The following is a 23,874-nucleotide window of genomic DNA, read 5'->3' on the forward strand; positions in this document are numbered from 1 at the left end:
AGACAAATAAAATGGAACAACTTCAACAAACAACAGACACAACGATCGTAGCGCATATGAACTTACACCGGAAAAAAAAAAAAATGTTTTTCTTTCTTGAATTTTAATATTTAAATATCCGTCTTTCCTCTTCCATAGTTAGATGACATCATATGAATCTTAGTTTAAATTATGTTTATTGATGTAATAGTTTTGCCATTCTTCTAAAAACAATATGCAATGTATATGATGCTTACAGCGTCTTTAATAATGCAGTGGTTACATTTTTAACAAACAATAATGAAGTAATAAGACATCCCTCTCACTGAGAAGCAGTACTGGTTTACACTGTTAATGGAGGCAAATCATGATAATGAACATGAATCTGTTACACAGCAGAACTTCCACCGTCTTCCAATGCATCAAGTCTATTTTCTTTTATTCAGTTTCCTAATTTCCGTCCACCTCCCTCCATCCTCCATCCTCCATCCTCCATCCTCCATCCCTCCCCTCCTTCTCTCGCCCTCTCCTCCTAGCGGTAGTTTTTTAAGTTCAGATTCTGAGAGCATGTCTTCATTAGCTGCATTAACATTCACAGGCTGTAGTAAATTCTGACAGTGAAAAGGTCCCCGTAACCTTTAGTTGTGCAGAAATTTACTTCCCAAGAAAATTACAGCTGGCACTGTCTTAATTAATGCCCGCTTTCTTCTCCTGAAAACCCAGAGCCTGTCAGCTGGAGGAGGAGATGAGGGAGAAGAAGAAAATTAGAAAAACAGAGAGTGGAAAGAAGAGAAAAGGAGAAAAGTGGGAGAAAGAAAAAATCCGGACGGAGAAGAGAGATTTCACTCGACTAAATGGGTTTTACTTACAGACATGGGGTGGCGTGGTAAGACGAGACGGTGCATAGGAATAAAAAGTGGGGAATCGCAGCGGCGTTTCACAATATTGCTGTTTGTTGTGGGTGTTTACGTGTGAGTGTGCGGCTGTTGTCGCGCGGAGGCTGGCTATTCCCCCAGTAAGTAGATTCAGTAGATTCAAATCTACACTATCTCCCGCACAACTCCCATCTACTCTCTCTCTCTCTCTCATTCTCTGCTTTTTGTCATCCAAAGTGGTATGAGAGAGAGGCGAGGGGGGGCTTTGGAGGAAACTAATACATATTTTATCCCAGGCTATCTCCTGGGTGCAGATGCTGCTTTGTTCCAGGCCCTCAGAGGAAGAGAATGGCTAAAGAACCAGAAATCCATCTTCACACTGGGGAAGCACAGCGTCGCAATCCTGCACTGATTGGGCCACAAACAAATTAGAATAAATACCAACATCCGTCTGCATGGCAAATACACCGCTAAACATTGTGTGTGTGTGTGTGTGTGTGTGTGAGTGGTGGGAGGAGGTTGTGTGAGAGTTTTTTTAGCTCTTTTAGTGGGTGGGGGGAAAAAGGATCACGTTCAGTGATAGTCCCCGTCCCTAATTGTCCAAGCGAGCTACTCTCACGGCTTGATCATCGTTCTCAGTCTGGGTGTCTGTCTCCCCCCTTTTCCAGCTCTCCCTCCGTCCATCTCCGAAGATGCTAATTAGAGAAGTGAGTCACAGCTCCGTTGATAGACAAATGTCAGCAAGAGTCTCCAGTCGCTTGGTAATTGCCTGAATCAAAGCCTCCGGGTGAGCAAAGATGATGAGGAGACAAGACATCGTGCACTCTGAGGGGTGTCCGTCCGCACGTCTCCTTCTTGCATCTACAAGTCAAATCGTCCTGTAAAAATCACAGACTTTGCAACTTTTGCAGAAATGGAAAACACTCTGTGTTGACAGACTACATTTGAGGTATGCACATGGGTAGCATTTAAAAGCCAAAATATGTGTGTTGTTGAAAGTACAGCCCAAATGGCTCCACAGGCTCTACCTGCAGACCAGAAAGGACAATCCAAAAGTGCCCAACTCATGCAGCGATTGGCCAGGTGAAATTATGCAGCTGAGTAGTCTTCTGTCATGCTTCAGAGACAAATTGGGTTCAGGAAAACTGTGGTTTGAGTTTAAAATAGGGCTGTAAATCGATTAAAATATTAATCACCATTAATCACATGATTGTCCATAACTACTCTTATCAACATGGCAGAGGGCATATACAGTATGCTTGCTTTATGCAAACATATGTATATATTCATTATTGCAAATTAATTAACAACACTAAACAATGACAAATATTGTCCAAAAACCCTCACAGGTACTGCATTTAGCATAAAAATATGCTCCAATGATAACATGGCAAACTGCAGCCCAACAGCTAACAATAGCTGTCAGTGTGTCAGTGTGCTGACTTGACTATGATTTGCCTCAAACTGCATGTGATTATCATAAAGTGGGCATGTCTGTAAAGGGGAGACTCGTGGGTGCCCATAGAACCCATTTTCATTCACATATTGAAGTCAGAGGTCAAGGGACCCCTTTGAAAATGGCCATGCCAGTTTTTCCTCGCCAAAGTTTAGCATAACTTTGGAGCGTTATTTAACCTCCTTCGTGTCAAGATAGTATGACATTGATTGGTATCAATGGATTACTTAGGTTTTCTAGTTTCACATGATATCAGTATATTCACTAGCTTTAAAACTGTGATGCAGGGACGGCATGTCACATTCTGCTCATTACATGCATAGTGTCTTTTCAAAATAAACTTCCACGTTCACAGGAATCGTACAGGCTCCGCTCCTTACATGCATACAGTCTCTTTTCAAAATAAAGATTTAGATTTATTTAGTGTTTAGGTTTACTTATGCAACACAACTACTTGGTTAAGTTTTGGAAAAGATTGTGATTTGGGTTAAATTAAGTATGTTTTTTTTCCGTAAAATAAGTAAGTTTGTTACGTAACTGGCATCCAGTAGGGTACGTAAGTTACACAACAAAAGTTAGGTAAAAAAAGTCAATGTTGACTTGGTTTCACACAGGACATCAAGTTTAGTTCAATAGGCAGCACATTCCAAATTATATTAGCTCCCTTTATAAAAACGGACATCTGGCTAGAAGAGGTGTTCCGGTGCAATACTTTACTGTTCCCTGCAGTTCTAATCCTAGAGGACAATCCAAAGTTTGAATAAATGCAGTCCCTCCATTTAAGAATGTGAGGCTGCTTCTACCTGAAGATTTTGAGGGACAGAACAATCCATTCTCTCTAGAGCACAAGATGTCCATGTCAGGAACACATACAGATTGTTCTAGAATGTTCTAGACATTTGAACAAATACCCAGTGCACTTTACTATAGGCTCCCTTTCTTCCCCTTCGGTTTGAGGAATAAACTAAAGTATGAAGAAAACTTTACCGCAACACATGGGCTCATTTGACGAAGAGAGCGAGTCTTGCACTCTGCAAGCCGCTGGTCATTATTTTGTAACACATCGATAAATTTGGGGGCGTCTAACGTCAAGTAGTTAGGACTTTATTTTTAACAAATGGGCAGCAAGCTTCAGGCTACTTGTTTAGCTGTCCACATATGACACCTCTATTAGAGGAACACCATGACCGTGGTGCAATAAAATTCTCATGTCTCCTAATTATAAAAGGTTTGACTCTGGCCTTAGTTAGAACCACAAGAGTCTCCGCTCTAAATAACATCTCGAGCCATCACATATCTTCATTTCATTTATAAAAGAGCTCATTCTCTTCACCGTATCCTGCTTTTTGGTGACTTTATGCAACTTGCACGCATTACCATCACTCCAGCAGCGCAGTTAGGTATACCAATTATATCAGCTAATCAAAACAATTAGGAGTTAGAGGGGATCTGAGAGTTCCGTGTCAAGCGGGGAGTCAGGTTATTAAAATAGGTGCCTAATGAGTGTCAGTTTAACTAACACCAATGTGTTTCTTCTGTGTGTGTGTGTGTGTGCGAACAACTTTGACTTGCACCACTGTTGCAATAGAAAGATAACACAAACTTTCCAGTTTTGTTTTGCCCGTGTCGATGCTTATCAGCTAACTTGAAAAGCTCTTTACTGCTCAACAAGGCCATGCGATCCCAACAGGAGTGTGTGTGTGTGTGTTTCTATAAAGCTCATAAGTCTTTACAGTGGAAGAAACTTAGATTATACCGTCTGAAATATCTACACCTATTCCCTCCCCAGACACACACACACACACGCACACAGTCTCATCCCGCTCCCCCGTGTTACCTGTGATGATAAACGGCTCCAGATTTTAAGATTCCCATTTCTAATTTTCTGAGTGGAGAGGCAGGACTGTGGCGATTGATCAAATTGGGCAGCGAGTTAACCCCCACCCTCCCATCCTCTACCTTCGTTTCTCTTTTTTTTTTCTCTCCCTCTCTATTTTCCCTCCTTTTCCATGCCCAAAGACCCTCTTAAAATATTAAACCGCAGTTATGAATGGTCACCGCAGCCCCATCTATTAATATCTCCGAAATCGACAAGAAATGATACATTTCCATCGGGTAGGAGAGAAGGATTAAAAATGTGGTTTGTCCAAGGAGCCAGGTTTGATGGATGTAAATTACTGCCTTCACCTGAATTACTTCATCCCTTTGACATTGTTCCCTGAATGTAAAACATAATACTGTGCAATAAAGATAAATACTGGATGAATGCACTTACAGTGAAATAATCTACTTTGAGTAACTTGAAAAACATCTAATTCTGCTTTTTTTTCCATCAGGCTAAATATAGTGATTTTTTTTTTCATCAATTCAAACACATAAAACCAAACTTCTCCTGACATATTTGGTATTGTTGGAAACTTTGCGATCTCTATTAGAATTTAAATTAAAAAAATTAATTGGCTGTGCAGCATGTTTGTCCTGACTGCCTTAAAGGGTTAAATGACAATGTTTTCCATTTATGAAAACAAATGATTCAGTACAGGATATAACATACGCATTGGGTACCTTTACAATAAGTACAAGGGAATAAGAAATGAAAAGTAATAAGGGGGTTAAAACTCTGTGTTTAAGTGGGACTTCAAAATAAATTGCATTGTTAATTACCATAATTACAGAGTCCAGACATACCGTAACAAGGCAGAGAAAAATGGGGGAAATGGGATAACAGTGTTGATATTGAAATTAAATAATATATGATATCATGTATTTTAAAATTATGATATATTTAAAGAAGGGAATTACATGATAAAGCATTTAGAAATGCGATGCACTCATAATTATGAACAAAACATTAGACTAAGGGTGGAGAGAAGGGTGTATATTTATAGCTATAGCTATAACATAGTTGACAAATAGATGACAAACTAATAAATGAACGTTTGGGAATTTATTCAAAATCATAGTCAAAAATTATGTCACAAAAGAACATTAACAAGATTTTTTGTCCTGTCATATCAGTTCATAGTGTGGTGAGCTATTCATAAATACAACAAATGACATTTGCATCTATGTTTTTTACTTTTTCTTTGAAAAGCATTGAGGAATTCCAGCCAAGGTAATAGCCGATACATTTTGTGACACTACAATCAGAACAAAGCATTGCGAATGTGTGAGAAAGCTCTCTTCTGTTTGGAGTATTCAGGCTGTAAAATAAAGTTCACCAATTTTTCCACATGCAATACGTATACATAATTTGTGAGCTGTAATCTAAGCGTTACCAATGAATAAAATATGAGGCAACGCAAAGCATTCCCAAATTTGTTCCCTTGTTCTAAAAATAATTTAAAAAAAGAAAACAAAATAGAACATGAAAAAGCATCTTCATATTTTTGCTATTACTGCGACCGAGTGACGTTTTTACATCTCCCCTCCTCCTCCGTTTGACGCGAGGCATATTGATTTGTACCTGCTTGTGTTGCTCGGATTATACATTCATACACAAGTTCTCAGCACACAGTCATTTGTTGAGCATGCATCTCACACACAGGAAGCTGTGAGGACAACAAAAAGCTTTGGTTTCCCAGAGGAGTTGGGAGGGTAGACTACAGAGTAAAGGAGGGAGGGAAACAGAAGGAGGTGGGGAGGGGGGGGATGTGTGGCACTGTAGCGACTGAAGCGACTTTGTCTCAGGAGAGGAGCTCCTTCGATCTGATTATTTGGGAAGGACAAAGTGCTTTTGTTGATGAACAGTCGCTGTGATATCTGGGAGTTGGGAAATCGATGGGATGCACAGAGCTCTGGCTCATTGATCCCGGCCCCGGCATTGACAATCCATGGCCTGGTTAGCTATGCGAGAGAATGAGGCGAAATGAGCTACTTGTGAAAGTATTTCTCTCTCTCTCTCTTTGTTGCGTGTTGTAAATGCAGCGTTGTTATTGGTATCATTTGTATTGACAAGCTTGGCTCCGGAATGATTAATAATCAGCCATTCTAAAGTTTGAGCACTGTGTGTATTTGTCTGCATGCATGCGTGTGAGTACATGTAAGTGTGTTACAGGTAGGGAGTTTTATGCTAATATGCACGTTTGCCCCTTTTCATTCCTTTTCTATTCCCTCTCCCGTTCTCTTTGAGCAAAACTTTGAAAAAGAAAGTAAAAATGAAAGTAACACTGCATATTTTGTAGCACATTTCAATGCAGGGAAGAGAGAAAGACAGAGAGAGAGAGAAAGAAAGAGAGAGAGAGAGACTCAAATCACTCAAATGAGGGCCTCTCATTATTGGGCCCGGGCGTTGTTTGTCCAGGCAGCTTTTTCCTGGCACCTTGTTAGAGATGTCCACGGCTGGTAATTGGATCCGTCTTGCCATTAGAGTGGAGCCTCGGCTGACAGACGCTCAGACCGGAGAGACGCTTAAATGACAAATGTTCTCTCTCCTTCTAAAACCTGAGTGTAAAGCTGTGACGTCTCGTTATCGTCTCTCAGACGAGGTTTGAGGGCTCTGGCAATCAAGCGGGCTGCTTAAATCTACGAGCCTACAGCGCCGGGGAGGTGGGGAGGGGTGACTGACGCCTTGAGAAAGCTTTAAGTAAAAAAAAGATTTTTTTGTGTGTGTGTGTGTTTGGTTAAAGTAGCAAGAGGTTTACTTTTCTTTTTTAATCAAGGGGGGCATCTTCACCTGGGTGTAAAGTGAGCTGAGTCAAGGCTGAACATTTACTGCCATCACTGCCACTGTGCGCCCTAACAATGCTGCACTGAATCAGATCATAAGACCATTACAGGCACAGATATGAAACAGATTAGAAATGTGTTTCATTAAGCAACAATCTCCAAATGGTTTCCACAGTTTTGCTTTTTGTTCTGGATTATACATATCATGTTGTGTTTTTTAGCAGGTGTTTATAATGTATTTATGATGCCTTGTGATCACGTTTTGAAGCCATGTGTCACACGTTTACCCAGTGTTATCCAATAGGGTTCAAACAGGTATACAAGAGCGTAGGCTATCTATGTTCCAAGGGTCCTATTTCTTGCCAAGATCCTTTGTTTCCAAGGTCCTATGTTCCCCAGTTAACACACATTAACACAATAATAATTATTACTTAATTTAATTAATTAATAACACACACAAGTCCATCCATCCATCCATCCATTGTCTTCCACTTATCTCAGACTTAGACATCCCTCTCTCCGGCAAAATTTCCCAGCTCTTCCTGGGGGACCCCAAGGCGTTCCCAGGCTAGACGAGATATATAATCTCTCCAGCATGTTCCAACGCCTCTTACCAGCTGGACGTGCCCGGAAAACCTCCAAAGGGAGGCGTCCAGGAGGCATCCTGATCAGATGCGGGAACCACCTCAGCTGGCACCTTTCGACGCGAAGGAGCAACGGCTCTTCTCCGAACTCCCTCCGGATGTCTGAAGTCCTCACCCTATTTCTAAGGCTGAGCCCAGCCAGCCTACCCAAAGCTCATGACCATAGATGAGGGTTGGAATGTAAATGGGCTGGTAAATCAAGAGCTTTGACTTCCAGCTCAGCTCCCTCTTTACCATAACGGCATGTCCATCTCTTGCTCCATTTTACCCTCACTTGTGAACATGACACTGAAATACTTAAACTCCTTCACTTGGGGCAAGGACTCCCAACCCAGAGGGCACAATCCACCATTTTTCAGACCCAGAATTGGAGGTACTGATTCTCATCCTGACCGCTTCACACTCGGCTGCAAACTGCCCCAGTGCGTGCTGAAGGTCACGGTCTGATGAAGCCAACAGAACCACATCATCTGCAAAGAGCAGAGACGCAATTCTGAGGGCCCAAAACCAGACACTCTCCTCCCCCCGGCTGCGCCCTTGAGATCCTGTCCGTGAAAATCACAAACAGGATCGGTGACAAGGGACATTCCCAGGTTGTCAAAAACATACCCATATTAACCAAAACCATGATCTGTTCCTAAACCTAACCAAGTAGTTTCGCTGCCTAAACCTAACACCAAGGGGTACCCAGTGCATTCAAAACTGGGGTCCAAGGGGTCCTGACCAAGCGTCCGTATGTAACGAGTTGGGAATGAGAATGGGTTGGGGGAACATAGGACCGTGGGAACAGAGGACTGTTTGTCGTGTTCCCATTATGTGCCATATAAATCTAGGGGACATACGATCCTGGGAGCATAGGAATGATTTGATAAATGCGTTTTATGTGTAATACTGGGTGAACACAATATAATATTGTAAGACAGTTCCCACAGACAGAAGTTTGTCCCTCCTACCTCCCATTACAAAAATGTGTTGATGTTGTTACATTTAACATGTTCATTGGTCCATGAACGTGACACGATCACGCATGTATAAATTATTGTCATTAAGTTAATATTCTGTGCATCTTTTTAAAAGCCCTATGTTTTGTTTGAATGGGTGTTTAGCCTGACTTTACACATGTGTAGGACAATGATGGCACAACAGTTTATTGATTCTGGTATCCGTACTATCAATACTGCCAAATCATCCTCTCCTTCTCTACAAATGGCGATGTCAATTCTCAAATATGAAAAGAAAGACATGCTTTAATTTCATGGTTCAGGAAATCTTCTATTCATCAGTGAAATGCACCGAGCTGCTTTTGTTTTGTTTTTTTTGTTTTACTGAATGCAAATGAACATCTAGAACGAAAGGGCTTTCCAATTAAGTGTGTTTGACATTCGTCAAACATGAGCTGGTACAAGGAAAGACTCCCAGATCCTGTACAACCATTTCCATATGGTGCATGTATGAATTCCAGACTGTTTTAATCAACTTTAAGACGTTTAAGTGATAGGCTGCGTTATCTGTGTGTGGACTGTTTTGAGCTTTTAGTGATTAATTTCACACTGAGAATAGATTTTTAGAGTTTCAACAGCATTGAAGTGCAGTTGGACATATGATAACTCAATCACACACATTTAATTGGTAAGAGAAAGTGGTGGTTCTGGAGAACATTGGAGCCCTGTGAATGACGAATGCAAAAAATGATTTCATTATTACATAATTATTGTCTGACATTGTGCAGAGGAAGGCCATTGTTTTCAGTGGAGAACATAGCTAAGCTCCTCTAAACAGCTTTCACTCTCCTTTATTAGTGAATTTTATGAGTCTGTTGAGAAGCCCTATTTCCTATTGCGCTTCACTGTACCTGCTTTCCAAAGCAACCCAAAGATGTCTAGATTGATGATCATGTATTTCTCCGACAGTCCCACAAGTGAATGTACCAACAACAAGGCTAAATGTGCAGCCCTTTGTATCAACATCAGTAGATGTTCTGGCTTTAGTTTGGCTGCATTGCTCTCCCAACCCTGTCTAGTTTTTTTCTACCCATGCAAAGTCAAAAGGTGGGGAGTCTGTTGGAGTACAAAGCACAGGACTGCAGAGACTGGGGTTCACCTGTGTGGTTAGGTTTAGACAACAGCAGCACGTTGGTTAATGTTAGAGAAATATCGTGGTTTTGATCAACTGTTGATAAAGTTATCTGGAGGATTTTGTGTTCTGGGATTTGGGGGCTTCTGTTTCATCCTGTTTTATTTTGAAACTCACCTCCTCTTTCGTTGCAGACAACTCCACTTCCTGCCTTTGTGTGTTTTCCCGCCTGTGTGATTGTCTGCCCCGCCCTGATTGTTTTCACCTGTCCCTCATTAGCCCCGCCGTCACCTGTTTCTCGTTATCACCCTCCTTTCATCGTGTTTTTAGTCTCTGTGCTTCCTTCTCCTTGTGTCAGTTTGTCAATTACTATATTTAGATGCACACTAATATTCCACTATTATTCCAAATATGACAATATTCCGAATTTGATACGGGTCGTGTAAACAGCATATTCCGTTTGGATCTTCTGAATTAGGCCTTATCCTAAATGGAGCATTTTTCCGATTAAGACATTTGTGATATGCTGATATTATTTGGGTTTTAGGAGCATTCTTTGAACATGTATTCAGCACATTCAGAATGTGCGTCTCGATTGGGGTTTTTATTCAGTTTGCGACACACGACCTATTGCCTGTTTACAACCAGCTCTGTGCGGTGTACACAAACCAACTAGCCGATAGTTTGCAGAGATGCATGCCCAAAAGAAAGCCCACATTTCACACACCTACCAACAGGTTTTTGGATATGCACAAATATAGCAATGCTGACCTTTTCAACAAGGTGGTTGAAGGAATGAAAGAGGGAGGCTGTGTTCGCACGGTCAAACAAGTCCGCCACCGGTTATGTTAATCAGAGTATGCACAGCCGGATGTAAACAGGAATATTATTGGAATATTAATTTTCTTTAGCCATGTAAAGAGCTTCTGTCAGTAGAAATATTGTCTTTTTCAGAATAAGGGCAAATAATTGAATATTTTGCACATGTAAACATAGTCAGTTTTCTTTGTTCCTTGTATAAAGCGCTCGATCCCCGGTTCCTAGTGTTTAAGTTCTTCCAGGGTTTAGCGTTACTGGAGTTTTTTTTTCACAAAACAACGAGCCTAGATGCAACTTTATTTTTAAAATGAACTAATTTCCACCAAAAACCACACCTTTTCTTACGTGTTGCTATTTCCTTCTTATCTTTGATTATAAATAAAAGAACTTGCATGCAAGTGTGTCCGAGTGTAACAGGTGTAACATACTTATACCACCACTGCAAATGTTCCTTTCCCTGCAGATGTGCATTCACTCCAAAGAACACACACTGCACAGTGTTTGCAGATGGAAAACTGGGGATGAATAGATGTCGTGATCACTCCAATAGTAACTCCATCTGGAAGAATGAAGGTTAAGGTGCTCATCAACTCTGCAGTTGCATGTCATATTTACATATTTACTTCGAAACCCAAAGCAGGAACACCTGCGCCAGTGATTCTTACATGTCTTTTTAAGTATGGAACCAATTGAATGTGTCAGAGCACAAACATCAGTGACTTTTCCAGATATAATTATCTTGAGTTTAAGTCTAAATATGGTGTGTACAGTCATAGATGACAACAGAGGTTGGATACATTCCCACTCCAAATGATCCGGTCTGCGAGGAAACACTGGTAAAAAAACAAAAAAAACATTCCAAATGAGCTTACATGATGTTCGTGTGAAGGTTTGAGAGACAGGTCAGTCCGCGGAGCAGGTATCCAGTTGGTCCTCTTCCTGTTGTTCGTCTGGTGTTATTGTCTCCCCCAACCAGCTATGGTTCGGATTAGCATAACTGACAGGCTTGTTTACATCTGCTGTAATTAAAGCGGGTGCTGTAAGCCATGAGTCATGGCTCCATCTGCACTATGTCATCACATGAGAGACTGAGATGCCTATGATGAAGAGAGAAAAAAGACAGAGAGACAGAGGGGTCAGGAAAAGGCAGACAAAGATAACGACATCAACTGACTATAACTCACACATACATAAACCTAAAACCCAAACCAACACTCCTCTTTCACCTGATCTCCCGGAAACCATACATACAGTGTAAGGACAAAAGGTAGAGTGATTTGTTTGATTTACTCATGAAACAAATAATGTACATAAATGAGCAAAAAAGCAGGATTACTTTCCCATTGGTGGATCCCATTGGACTGCATTTATTTTGGCATAAGCACATTCAACCTTTTGGAGTTACCGTGTGACTACGTCCGGTTTTCAAACTAAGATGTTAACAAAGGAAACTGTATATACAAAATACATGTATGGAAATAAGATTGATTGGATGATATTCACCAGAAGTAAAAACCATTACATGTACCACCAATTTGAAGGAGAAATGTCTTTATTCTTTGATTTGTTTTGGTTGCTGGAAAAAAAATAGTAAATAATTCCTGACAATGACTGATATATTTGACTTCAGGAAATCTCTGACTACATACATGCTGAAAATCAAACATTTTTACTGTATAAATTTAGATATTTTTTAAGTACATGTCCCCATAGTGTATCATTCAACTTTTTCCCATGGTCTAATCTTAAAAAAGTTAACAAAAATTGCAATAATATCGAATCGCAAAACTTAAAAATTACTATACATATCGAAACGGCACTCAAGTATCGTGATAGTATTGAATCGGAAGATAGGTGAATTGTTCCAGCCCTAGCTTTTAAGTATTGAGAAGAAGTCATCTCAGTAGACCATCTATCATGTTCCCCTCCTGGAAGGCCTTTCCTGCACTGCGACATACACATATTAGCATGCAGCGTTAAAACATTCACCCTCATACTGTGTTTACTAAGAGTGGGATACAAAGGGTTGGCAGAGAGGAAGGAAGGAAGCGTGCATTGCACATACAACTGGTTTTATTTACACACACACACACACACACGTCTTCCTTCCTGTAGGAGGGAGATGTTTGCATCATGCACAGCTGTCAAACTGAACTTTTACACTTCCTACAGTAGATACTATGTTCACTATAATGAGTGAACAAGGAGCCAGTGGGTACATACAATACAAATCTAAATGCACTCTTATTACTCACACAGTTAACATGCATACTTATTCATTTTCAACTTGCTCCCTTTCTCTTTTCTCCTCCGTCCCTCCCTCTCTTTTTCTCTCCTGTAGACTAAAGGTAATCCTTGCGTTTCGCTCCTTGTTGTTGCTATTATCTGCTTTATTGAGCACAGTGTCCACTGTGCACAATTCATGGCCATTTCCATAAAGCAGAGGGAGGGGGGGCAGATATTAGAGGAGCAGCAAATGACTCATGACTTAGGAAAGACGAGGGGAGGGCAGGGGGGCTGTCGGGCCTCGGGGAACCCAAGACTCCACTTCACCCTCGTTCTACCTGCTCCTCTTGTTCCGCAGCGTCTATGCCACCCCGTTTTGTGGCCGCATGTTGATTTTTTTCTCCCTTCTACTCTCTTTGTCGTCTGCTTCACCTCCTCCTTGGGATGCTACCTTCCCTCCAACCCCCTCTTTCTCCTCCTCCACCTCATCCTCTTCTCTACCTCTGCATTGCAAACTCCTAACATTAAATTGTGATAGATGAAGAGCGGAGGGCATTCATACAAATCAATGACTTTAGTGTATGTGTCATTAGCCTGCACCACGCAGCCAGCGGTCAGCGTCATAAATCACGCCATGATCGGCTGTCTGCCGTCCCGCGCCGCAGCTGCGCAAACTGCATGCATTAAGCCAGCATCGGTGTACCGGCCCAAGCTGCTTACTTTAAAACAAGTAATAAGGCGAGGGGGGAAGGAGAGGTCCTCTGTGGAGCTCCCAGTTCGTGAAGGATAACATGGAGTCTTTAGTGACTCAGTGAACTGATGACTCAGCGCCACTGCATTGTGTGCACAACAGCAGGCATGTAATGATGTTACAGGGCATTTATAACTGAATGTGTTTTGCTTATTTTGGGGGTGTAATTGGCATAGTATGCATGATACATATGGACATGGAAACATCTTCAGCAAAAAATCCACACATTAGAGTGTAGCTCCTGAAATAATATTTTGATCCTCAATGAGGAGTATGGCTGTGACAAAGGGAAATATTTTACTACGCTGTATTTAGACACAAAATTTGTGACCGAATGCTAATGTCATATTACATCCCGACAGCAATCAATAAATCAAATGCTCTGACAAAAAAAGGTTCAAAATTATAATAGTAATACAATAAGTAGCGCTGCCAATCGATTAAAATATATGAAATTGCGATTAATCACATTATTGTCGCAAATTAATCACACATTTTTTTCTGGCCAAAATGTACCTAAAGGGATATTTGTCATGTATTTAATACTCTTATTAACTTGATAGTGGACAGATAGTCTTGCTTTATGCAAACATATGTATGTATTTATTATTGAAAATCAATTGCATGTCTACCTGCGTGCACTGTGAGTCTTGACAATAGCCATGTTCGTTCTTTATGTTCAAAATGATAATTTTGGGGGAGTGGTTTTGAAAGGAGGTCTGGAGCAATGGACTGTCAGTGCTGCCAACTTGGCGACTTTCTCGCTAGATTTAGCAACTTTAGGAGCTAGTGCTGCTAGCTACTTTAATTACAGCAACACTGGGCTTCAGATGGATAATTTAAAAACACTAGCGTAGGCTACTCTTGCTGGTTTCTCAAGATTACCAACGCTAGCTTTAAGTAAAACATTTTAGATCAACATTTTTGGTAAGAATTGTTGTTCTTGCAAAAAGAATTGTCATCTAAGTCATTGAACGTATTTACAGTGTACAAACATAAAATAATAGTCACCCCGTCACAGAAATATTGGGAGAAGGAGGAAATATTGCAGGATGACCAACCATATCACAACACTGGACATATTTCAACTAATAAAATCAATCCAAATCCATTGACAAATCTTTACAATTGAGATGCAACATGTAACCACAAAGGCCCTCAGTTTACCAATAATCTGAAGAGATAAGAAAGCACCAAATAAATACAAATAATAATAATGTGGCATGATTTTGACCATAAGCTTCAACAGCTGCCTCATGCTGGCTTCTCTCCTGGATGCTTCCCCTGTAGCGTGGCTATATAAAAGTTTTGAGTTCAAAGCAAGAAGATTGTGGCTTAAGGCATCATTAATCAAGGCCAGGGCTCAATTAATCAAAAGAGGAGAGTCCTAGTCCTGCGACCCTGCTATCCAAACCAGAACCTGGGTGTCAATACTAGCCTCAGGGAAGCAGCCAGCCAGAACCACTGCACCAGTCCCAGTCAATAGAGAAGCCTGAAGATCAAGCTGTCCTCCCACACTATTGTCCAGGGGTATAGCAGTCACTGTCGTCGTCCACAGCGGGATACGTCACCTCACCCAGCTGGAGACGAGCAGAATATCGGAGGGAGTGCTGCTGTATGTTAATAATTATAAAAGCTATAATATTCAGAGTGCTGATTATAAGAAACTAACTTTTGTGACAGTGTTGTTGTTTTTTTCCTTTGATTAATTACTGGCTGCAGGAGGTTGTGAAAAGTTAAAAACAGAAACATAATGAGGTGATTATCTGATAACGCAGGAATGATACAAGATGTGCGTGAACCAATTTATGTGTAATGATGTTTAATATAAAGTGCTGTGAGAAAATAGTTATCAATCATATGTGCAAAGGCTACAGTAGCAGACCTGTACTGAACTGCAGCCTTTATATAGTAACATAATTGGCCTTCTGTTGTTATAAAACGTCTTTGCAATACAAACAGATATGTAGAGTACTTATGGATATAACAATTAGGAAATAAATGGATGTATGATATACAATTTGGTTTGGCAAAATGTAAATATATCAGTGCTGTCAAAGTTAACACGATAGATCTTTAGGTTGTAGTGGGCTCAGTTTTAAAGCTAGAGTGAAGATACTGGCATCATATGAACCTAGAAAACTTAGAAAAGGAATCCAACCAACTATGTCATACTGGCTTGTTGCGAAGAAGGTTAAATAATGCTCCGAATTTATGCTAAATTTTGGCGAGGAAAAACTGAGTGCTAAATTAGATAATTTGCCCACTCACATGTTGATTATTAAGAGTATTAAATACTTGAAAAAATCTCAGCTTAAGGTACATTTGATTAATCGCAAGTGACTATGGACAGTAATGCAAATAACCGCGATTAAATATTTTAATTGATTGACAGCCCTAAGTTATATGTATTCTATTTTTAAGTAGCAGAAGATGGATGTAAGAAGGAAGGCAATGGCATTAGTCATCTGGCCTGTATTTATTAAGAAAAGTTCATTTTTACACTTCAAACAGCTGCCTTTCTGTGTCTTTTAAGTCAGTTTATCAGGAAAAAAAATAAAGTTTGTTTACTCAAGCCCAATTGTATAAATAAAATACCCAAGCTCTGCAGAATAACTAGCCAAGTGCATCTCGTGGGAGACACTCTGCATTTCATCTAAGGAAATTAAAAATAATCATCTATTTATGAACAAAGAAAAGACTTGTTCTTCCTTTCGGAGTTTGTTTTACAATTCTCTGTCTTGTACGAAAGTCAAGGAATCAATTATTATTTTTTTCCCCCTCACCCTCTTTTCTTTGTGAAATTAAGTGTAAGTCACTCATTTATTTTGATATCTAGACATAATTTGATCTCTAAAGACTTGGGGAAGGCTGCTGATGAGAATGTCTTGTTTTAGCTCCCAACATCAAGGCATTTCCAACAAAAGCCCAGCTCCATCAAGACCTCATTAATATCTGCCTTCATTTAGAAGCAATTGGTGACCATGGCCGCGTGACGACTAACCTTGTTAGGGACTTGAACAGTTGATTTAAGGGCCGGCGTTCACGGCTCTTAATTTAACAGTCTTAGGTGTTTTCTTTTGTTTTGTTTCCTTGAATTCAGCAGAAGTGTTGAGAGGATTAGCTGTTATATTCTTACTTTATTTTCAACATAATGTAATATATTTACTTTTTGTTTTACTCATTTCCTTAACCTAACCCTCGATACCACTCCTTGAACCAATCCAGTAATTAATCAGCCTATAAAATAATCTGTAGATATTAAGTTAAATTGTTTTTTGATGATATAAACTGTCTTTTTTTTGTTGTAAAACTGAATTGAGCTATTTTGTAAAATATGATCCGATACCATTATTTCAAGTTGTACATGATGAAAAATGCTTTCACCAGAACCCAACAAGCGATCATCTTTTAGAACTATTTATTTCTCTCGGTGACTATCAGATTGTCGTTGCCATTTCTTGGTGAATATATTTTCTTAATCTCCAGCTGTGTCAGAAAGCATGCATTCGAAACTCCACCACTATCTCTTTCCCTCGCTACCTCCCTCCCTCTCCTCAGTCCTGGGGTGATATATGGCCATTGACACCATTAGACAAAGGTATTATTAGCAGATTAGGCTGAGCGAGGGAGCAGGGATAGGGACATGGACCGGGGGCCATGCTTCTAAAGATGCCGGGCCCGACGTCGGAATAACCCAGCAGCCCCCTTAACCACCGCCCCAATTACAGCTGCGTCGCACTCCACGCACACAGCGGGTCACGGAGGACAGTGAATAAATATTCTCACATTATCTCCAGCGGTGGAAGGGAGCAGAGAACAAGCAGGCCCACAGGGGGATACAGCCGCCCCGTTGGCCCTCAGACTGGGAGGCTCCGGGAAACACAGAAGGAGTGTAATGTGAGCTATCAATGAGAGAGAGATTTTCAAAAGCAGAATGGACCTGGTGTATTAAGATGTCTGCCAGGTGGTTTGAAGAAGTCGGGACCTAAAGCTGAAATATTCAAAGTGGGGTCCATCTGTGTTCTTCTCCATTGGTTTTCAAATGACAACGCCCACTCAGCAAAAAAAAGTGACATACTGTAGGTTACCAAAGTAGGCTAATCAATACGGTTATATAGCACTATCTGAGTCAACGGTAGTTGTGCTAAGTTTGGAAATAAATGAAAGGGTTAGTTCGGCGTTTTTGAAGTGCAGTTGTATGTATACTCCTATGAAATGTGAGATAAAATTACTGTTTCTGTCAATGGAGTCTGGTGGCTTTGAAGAGAGCGATATAATGGCTTCAGTTCCCCATCGGAACGGGTTGTCTGACAGCGAAGTGACGCGGCTGTGGATGGGAGCACCAGAAAAATAAGGCCTACCTAAAAATAATCATTATCAGTTTAAGTGTACACTATATTTAGAATATTTTCACTGCTTTACCTCGCCGTCAGTCAGCCCTTTTTGATGTGAAACTGAAGCCATTCTATCCATCTATGCTCTCTTCAAAACCACCAGACTCCATTGACAAAAAAACATATTTTAAATATTGTACTTTAATGTTTTCTGCTTGGTTGAGTATTGCTAGACTGCTATATTTACTGTGGTTGAAACTGCTGAATTGTCTGCTGTATGGATTGGTATTTATTGCAATTGCTCTGGGTGGTGGCTCGCTACCTTTCTGGTTGACAACGCCAGCAAAGGCTGTTCAAACCAAACACATAAGGGCGAGTGGGCCTTGGCGGGCAGGTACACTTTCTTGCCATAGGTTTCACTCTATTCTACTGATCAACAGGTGAAAGACATGCAGCAATGCACCAAAAAAGACAAAGAAAAAGAAAAAAAGACTGCTAGCAAGTAAATATGGATGCAAATAATGCTGGATTTAAAATACTTAAAACATATAATGCATTATGAAGAATTAAATGCACTCAACACATTTGACATGTCATAGTGAGTTCATGGATTCACTCAATGCATTTGGGGAACACTGAATGTAAACATTAAAAAAAAAAAAAGAAATCTCTAGGGTACCTTTAAGACATTGGAAGGAAAAGTAAAGCATGCATATGAAAATATGGAAAAAGTGAAAAAGATTACAGATAATCAGTCCAAAAGTGTACAATGGCCGCTGCTCTCATGGTAACACCAGGAAGAATAGAAGCATTGTTCAAACTCTAAGATAAGAGGCGATAATAGGGAACAAAACTATGAGATTGCACAACATTATTCTAAGTAAATTTCTATTCTTTCCACTAAGCATAATTCCACTAATATACGATCCTTAGAAGACACACTTGGCTCTAGTAGCTTTGTTTTTAATTATTTCTAAAGTGACATTTTGTACATACAAGGCTTTCAGCTGACAGCAAGAGTGTGAAAGTCTCTATTTCTTCCTTTCTTCCTCTCGCTTGCTTTCTCTCCTTGTTTTGCTTTTATCCTTTTAGTCTTGAAGGAGCCTAATGAGTGTGTGCAGAGGGCCTCTCTCTCTCCCTGCCCTTAAATCAGTAATTGGTTTCAGCGCAGAGACTGTCAGGAAATTAACACATCACACGGTGACAGCTGTTCATTTTTTCAGCGGCATCCTTCGTCATGTGAATGGCCGCTGATTTGCCAGAGAACATTGCTAATCAAGGGGCCACTCTCAAGGGCAGAGTACTGCCCTCTGCTTCCATTCTCTCTCTGCCGTAAGTAAGCAAATAAGTAAGGAAAGAAATAATTGTGGCGTGCTGCGTGTGTGTGTGTGTGTGTGTGTGTGTATGTGTGTCTGCATTAGCTCACAGGTGGGTGTACCTTGAAGAGACAGGCTGTACTGTGGGTAATATTGTTACAGTGTTTACAAAGCTTTACATTAGTGGTTCCATAAACAGGTTCTCTATTGCTGCAGAAAATCCTAAATTGGACATCATATTGCAGATGATTATAACCAATTAATTTGTTGGTAATATTCAGTATCTGGGAGACCAAACTGCAGACGTTTGTGTGGCGTACAAATGACACGCAAAAAGACTAAAATACGTATTCATGACACGCAGAATGTCTGTGTAATGTCATGGTATTTATACGCCTTCTTGTGAGACCGGGTTGATCATATCACTGGATTATAATTAGTGATGCATTAATGTGTAAGCATCACTAATGTAGCAGCTGGTAAAGGTGGGGCTAATTACAATTACTTTATATACTTCCATAATAATACCTCATCATGTATTAGTTCATTTGCAATGTTGTATTAATAATCCAAATCTGTAACATAACAAGTAAGTTGTGTTGTCAAATAAATGGAGTAAAAAGTACAATATTACAACATTTAATTGAGTAGAAGATTAAAGTAGCATAAAATGTAAATACTCAAGTAAAGTACAAGTACCTCCAAATTGTACTTAAAGTTACAGTGTGTAAGATTTGTCGGCATCTAGTGGTGTGGTTGCAGATTGCAACCGACTGAGTACCCCTCCGCTCACTCCTCCCTTTCCAAGACTGCTGTAACTTGAGCCACTGAGTGCAAAACCGTGGTAACGTCGTTCACCTCGCTCAGAGGCCATCCATACCATAATAACACTACTTTAAGAGCAACTGGTAACGTAAAAATGCGAAAGAGTTTGTCCATTCTGGGCTACTAGAGACATGGTGGAGCAACATGACGGACTCCGTGAAGAGGACCCCCTCCCTATGTGGATATGGAGAGCTCATTCTAAGCTAACGGAAACACAATGTTTCTTAGTTTCAGGTGATTATACACTAATGAAAACATAGTTATGAATATTATTGGATAAAATGACAAAGTGCAATGTGAAAGGTGTTGCTGATTGTGACAAACATCAACCGACTCCAAGTTTGCCGATTTGGTTCAGTCTCAATAACAACTGCACCTGTACTCGCATATTATATTGACATTACTATACATGTATTCATTTGTTAATTCAACCTCGTTCATTCTCGTGCCGTCCTCTTGACAGAGAAGCTCCTCATTGATTGGGTCTATTTGCGTGATCACTTAGCCACTGATAAGACAGGCTTTGTATCATTGTGATAGCATCAGTGAAACACTTGAGTTCATACCAAGGTTACATGAAGAGCTCTCTTTGTAAGGTGACTTTACATTTAGATGTGTTCAGTACTACACTGTTGGCATGACCGGGAGGTAATCTAACTATATTGATTTGAGAAGGGAGATAAAACTTGATTAACTGATAAAGATAACTTCAAGAACCAGACAACCCTAAACTGTTGTATGCTCAATGTGATGATTTGAATTAAATTATGTGAGGTATCCCTTTTGCTTAATTTGCACATACATATATACATGTATTTCCCCTTGTTTCCCAGAATGTCTTTTGACAACCTAAAGAGAAGGGGCGTGACCCTGTTGCATTCAGGGTACATAGCTGCGTTGCATCTGTACTCAAAATTCAACCTGTTATGTTACTGTATCATTCTCAATGGAGACACTTTTAGACAGCCTATAATTGATGAATTAAGATAAATGGATAGCGTTCCAGGATAGCGTCATGCTCATCGGGCGCATACACCAAAAAATGTCTTCAGACGTCAGAGCTTTTGGGCTCATAAAGAATGCACATTACAGTCCTTGTTTGCACTCCCAACTTGTCAAATACGCTTGGTCAGTACCCCTTGGAGTTTTTATCACATAAACATCTCTAAAGCTCTCTTTAACACATTTATGTTGTTTATTTCATACACAAAGAAGAAGAAAATGTGAATGTAAATATGTGCTTTTAGGGGGAGTTTTGTGTTGTAACTATTTCCAAAACGGTGTACTATTCCTTTAAATCTTTGAATAAAGTGTGTGGTCTTCTTCTCTTTGTCACATCACACTCTGCTTATTCGGCTCCTTAAAACGTGTGCACACGGTGTAAACCACACAGGAACACACACATCTCACAGCACCCTCTTGTTTTATTATTTGCATTATCATTTCATATCCATACGTCTTCTTTTATTGTTTGAATTCGGATGGAAACTCTGTGTGCATACAGAATGTGGACTAGTGTGAGGTAGTGTGCACTTGTGTGGGCATGAGCACATGTCTCAGACAGAACGAGAGAAAGTGAGAGCGAGTCCAGGACATCTTATAAATCCCTCAAAAACTACAGCTGGATAATAGCCCAATTAACCTTTTCATTCTTCCCCACTCGTCAGCGAAATCCTTGCCCTCATTCTCTCTTTTTTTTCTTAATAAAATGAACTTCTCTTTCTTTCCTCTCTTCCTTCCCTACCTGCTCGTGAGATCAGAGCAAAACGAAGGGTGCTTGACCCTTCACACAATAAGGATTCCTACAAACGTACAAAAATACCCAGGTTTTATTCCTCTGATGTGATTTTCTACCCTAACATCTCCCCTCTTTGTCTGCGCTGACCTTATTTATGAAGGTGAGTGCAGAGCGAGGAGGGGTACGATACAAGGTTAGAGGGGTCAGGGAGAAAAGATCCAAATGTGGGGACACTTAGGGGAGGATGGAGAAGGTTGTCTGAGGGGTGGCTGTTTCTAGGGTTTAACACCCACAGCTGCAGTTTGCACAATACAACCTGGGTTTTACATTTTACAGTTTTTAACTCAATATGCATGTTCAACCTCTGTGCTGTCTTGCCAACAGTGTCGTTCATTAATACTGTACTAACATCTGTACATTATCGCTTGTGTGAACAACCATGTGTTATCATGTATTAACTTGCTACATGTTTTCCTGTATATCTCAAACCTAAAAGACAAATAGCCTACCTCAGAACCTAAATAGCACCAAACTGTATGGCCTGAAACCACCAAAGATAAGTGGGATTTTCTTTTTCTTTTTTTTTTATGCGTGTGTTTATGTGATTTGTCATTTATCAGTATTTTATGGAGGACCAGGATCCAAAAGCCCTAAACACTAAAGTCAGGTTGCCCTTAAAGGGCGGGTCCATCTGAGTTATTTTCCTTTTAACAAAAAAAAAATGGAAACGCCCACTCAGCCATAAGCAAAAAGCAGTGACGTAGGTTACCAAACGCTAATCAGTAATGAATAATGTGAATGATAAAAATGATTGTTTTTTTGTGAATGTAGTCTGGTGGCTTTGTAGAGAGCGATATAAAGGCTTCAGTTTCCTGTCGGAAAAGGCTGTCTGATGCCGAGGTAAAGCGGCTGTGGACGGGAGCAGCACATAAATGTATTTTAACCACCTAAAATAAGGCCCCCCAAAAAATCTGTATCAGTTTAAGTGTATGCTATATTTAGAATATTTTCACCGCTTTACCTCGCCATCAGACTGCCCTATCTGTCAGGGAAATGCAGCCGGTATATTGCCGTCTTCCAGGCCACCAAACTATTTGCAAAAATCAGACCATGACCATAGCTACCACTGGGAAGCTACAGAATATATACACATGTTTATATATTCTGTAAAGCCATCAGATATATGTTGCAATACATTCTCACTTCCAACTCGTCAAATACCGTAGCTTGGTGAGTAGCCCTAAGCTTCAAACTACGACACTCTAGAAACCTCTCTAGCATCACTTTTCAGCGAGTTAATATCCGCTTGTTGCATGCATAGTGTCTTCTCAACGAAACTACTGATTTAGGATGAGTAAAAGATTGTGGTTGACGTTAACGTTACTGACTAACGACTCACCTGACTAATGACTGACGTGAGTAAATAAGTCAACGATGACTTAAGCTCCACACGGGACATGAACAGCAGCCTCCTGGTGAAAGCTCTGTGTCTTGTGCTAGGGTTTCTGTAACCATAAAAACATCACCATACCATCATCAGGGTTATTTCCTCCAGCTCTCCAGATCCTCCAGAGACACAAACGACTTTGTACAACTGTTTTCACAGGCTGTGTAATACTAACCATGTTGACATGTTAACTCTGTGGATTGCCCCTTTAATAACCAGAGCAAACCCTGCTGGTATATTATGGTAATGTGTTGCTATTGTCCAATTGCATTGTTGTCTCCTGGTTGGGTTCTTTCAATTTTAAGTGGCCATTAATAACAGGGTATGAACACACACATACAGACACACACATGCTTGTTAACATGGTGGAAGGGGAAGTGAAGTACATCAGTGAACAACATCGCAAGGTCAGTTTGTGTCACTCAGCGTGCCACTCGCTGCATCTCCCAGTCCTTCATTGTCACCTTGCTCATCCTCACATCCAGCTCCTGTCCTCTGCTGTCACCTCGCCTCGCTCAACCAAAATAAATACCTCATTAATGCACCATAAAATCAACGCATAAGTAAAACTTTCCGCTGGAGAAAATGACTGGGGATTTGTTAGTTTGATATATTGGAACAAGTGTGAGAGATTTGTTTTCTCCTCAAAGGCAATTTTTTTTTTTGTTCGTTGTGAGATCATCTCTAGGGATGCACCGATACCGATACCGGATCAGATAT

At 40.3% G+C, this 23,874-nt stretch overlaps 2 long non-coding RNA genes across 2 annotated transcripts in view; one reads left to right on the plus strand and one right to left on the minus strand.

The window, feature by feature from the left end:
- Positions 1–11,686, minus strand: part of LOC119482471 — a 60,400-nt gene extending 48,714 nt beyond the window's left edge. Inside the window, exons 1-2 of the long non-coding RNA XR_005205436.1 lie at positions 11,387–11,686; positions 10,943–11,073 (exon numbers count right to left, since the gene is read on the minus strand). This is a non-coding gene — a long non-coding RNA (uncharacterized LOC119482471). The remainder of the gene's footprint in view (positions 1–10,942; positions 11,074–11,386) is intronic.
- A 6,028-nt stretch (positions 11,687–17,714) lies between these two features.
- Positions 17,715–22,660, plus strand: LOC119479340. The gene is made up of 2 exons (XR_005204664.1): positions 17,715–17,796; positions 22,592–22,660. It is a non-coding gene; the product is annotated as an uncharacterized LOC119479340 (long non-coding RNA).
- Positions 22,661–23,874: the final 1,214 nt, after the last annotated feature.

This window comes from Sebastes umbrosus, chromosome 2 (genome assembly GCF_015220745.1).
Source record: "Sebastes umbrosus isolate fSebUmb1 chromosome 2, fSebUmb1.pri, whole genome shotgun sequence".
Taxonomy (NCBI): Eukaryota; Metazoa; Chordata; class Actinopteri; order Perciformes; family Sebastidae; genus Sebastes; species Sebastes umbrosus.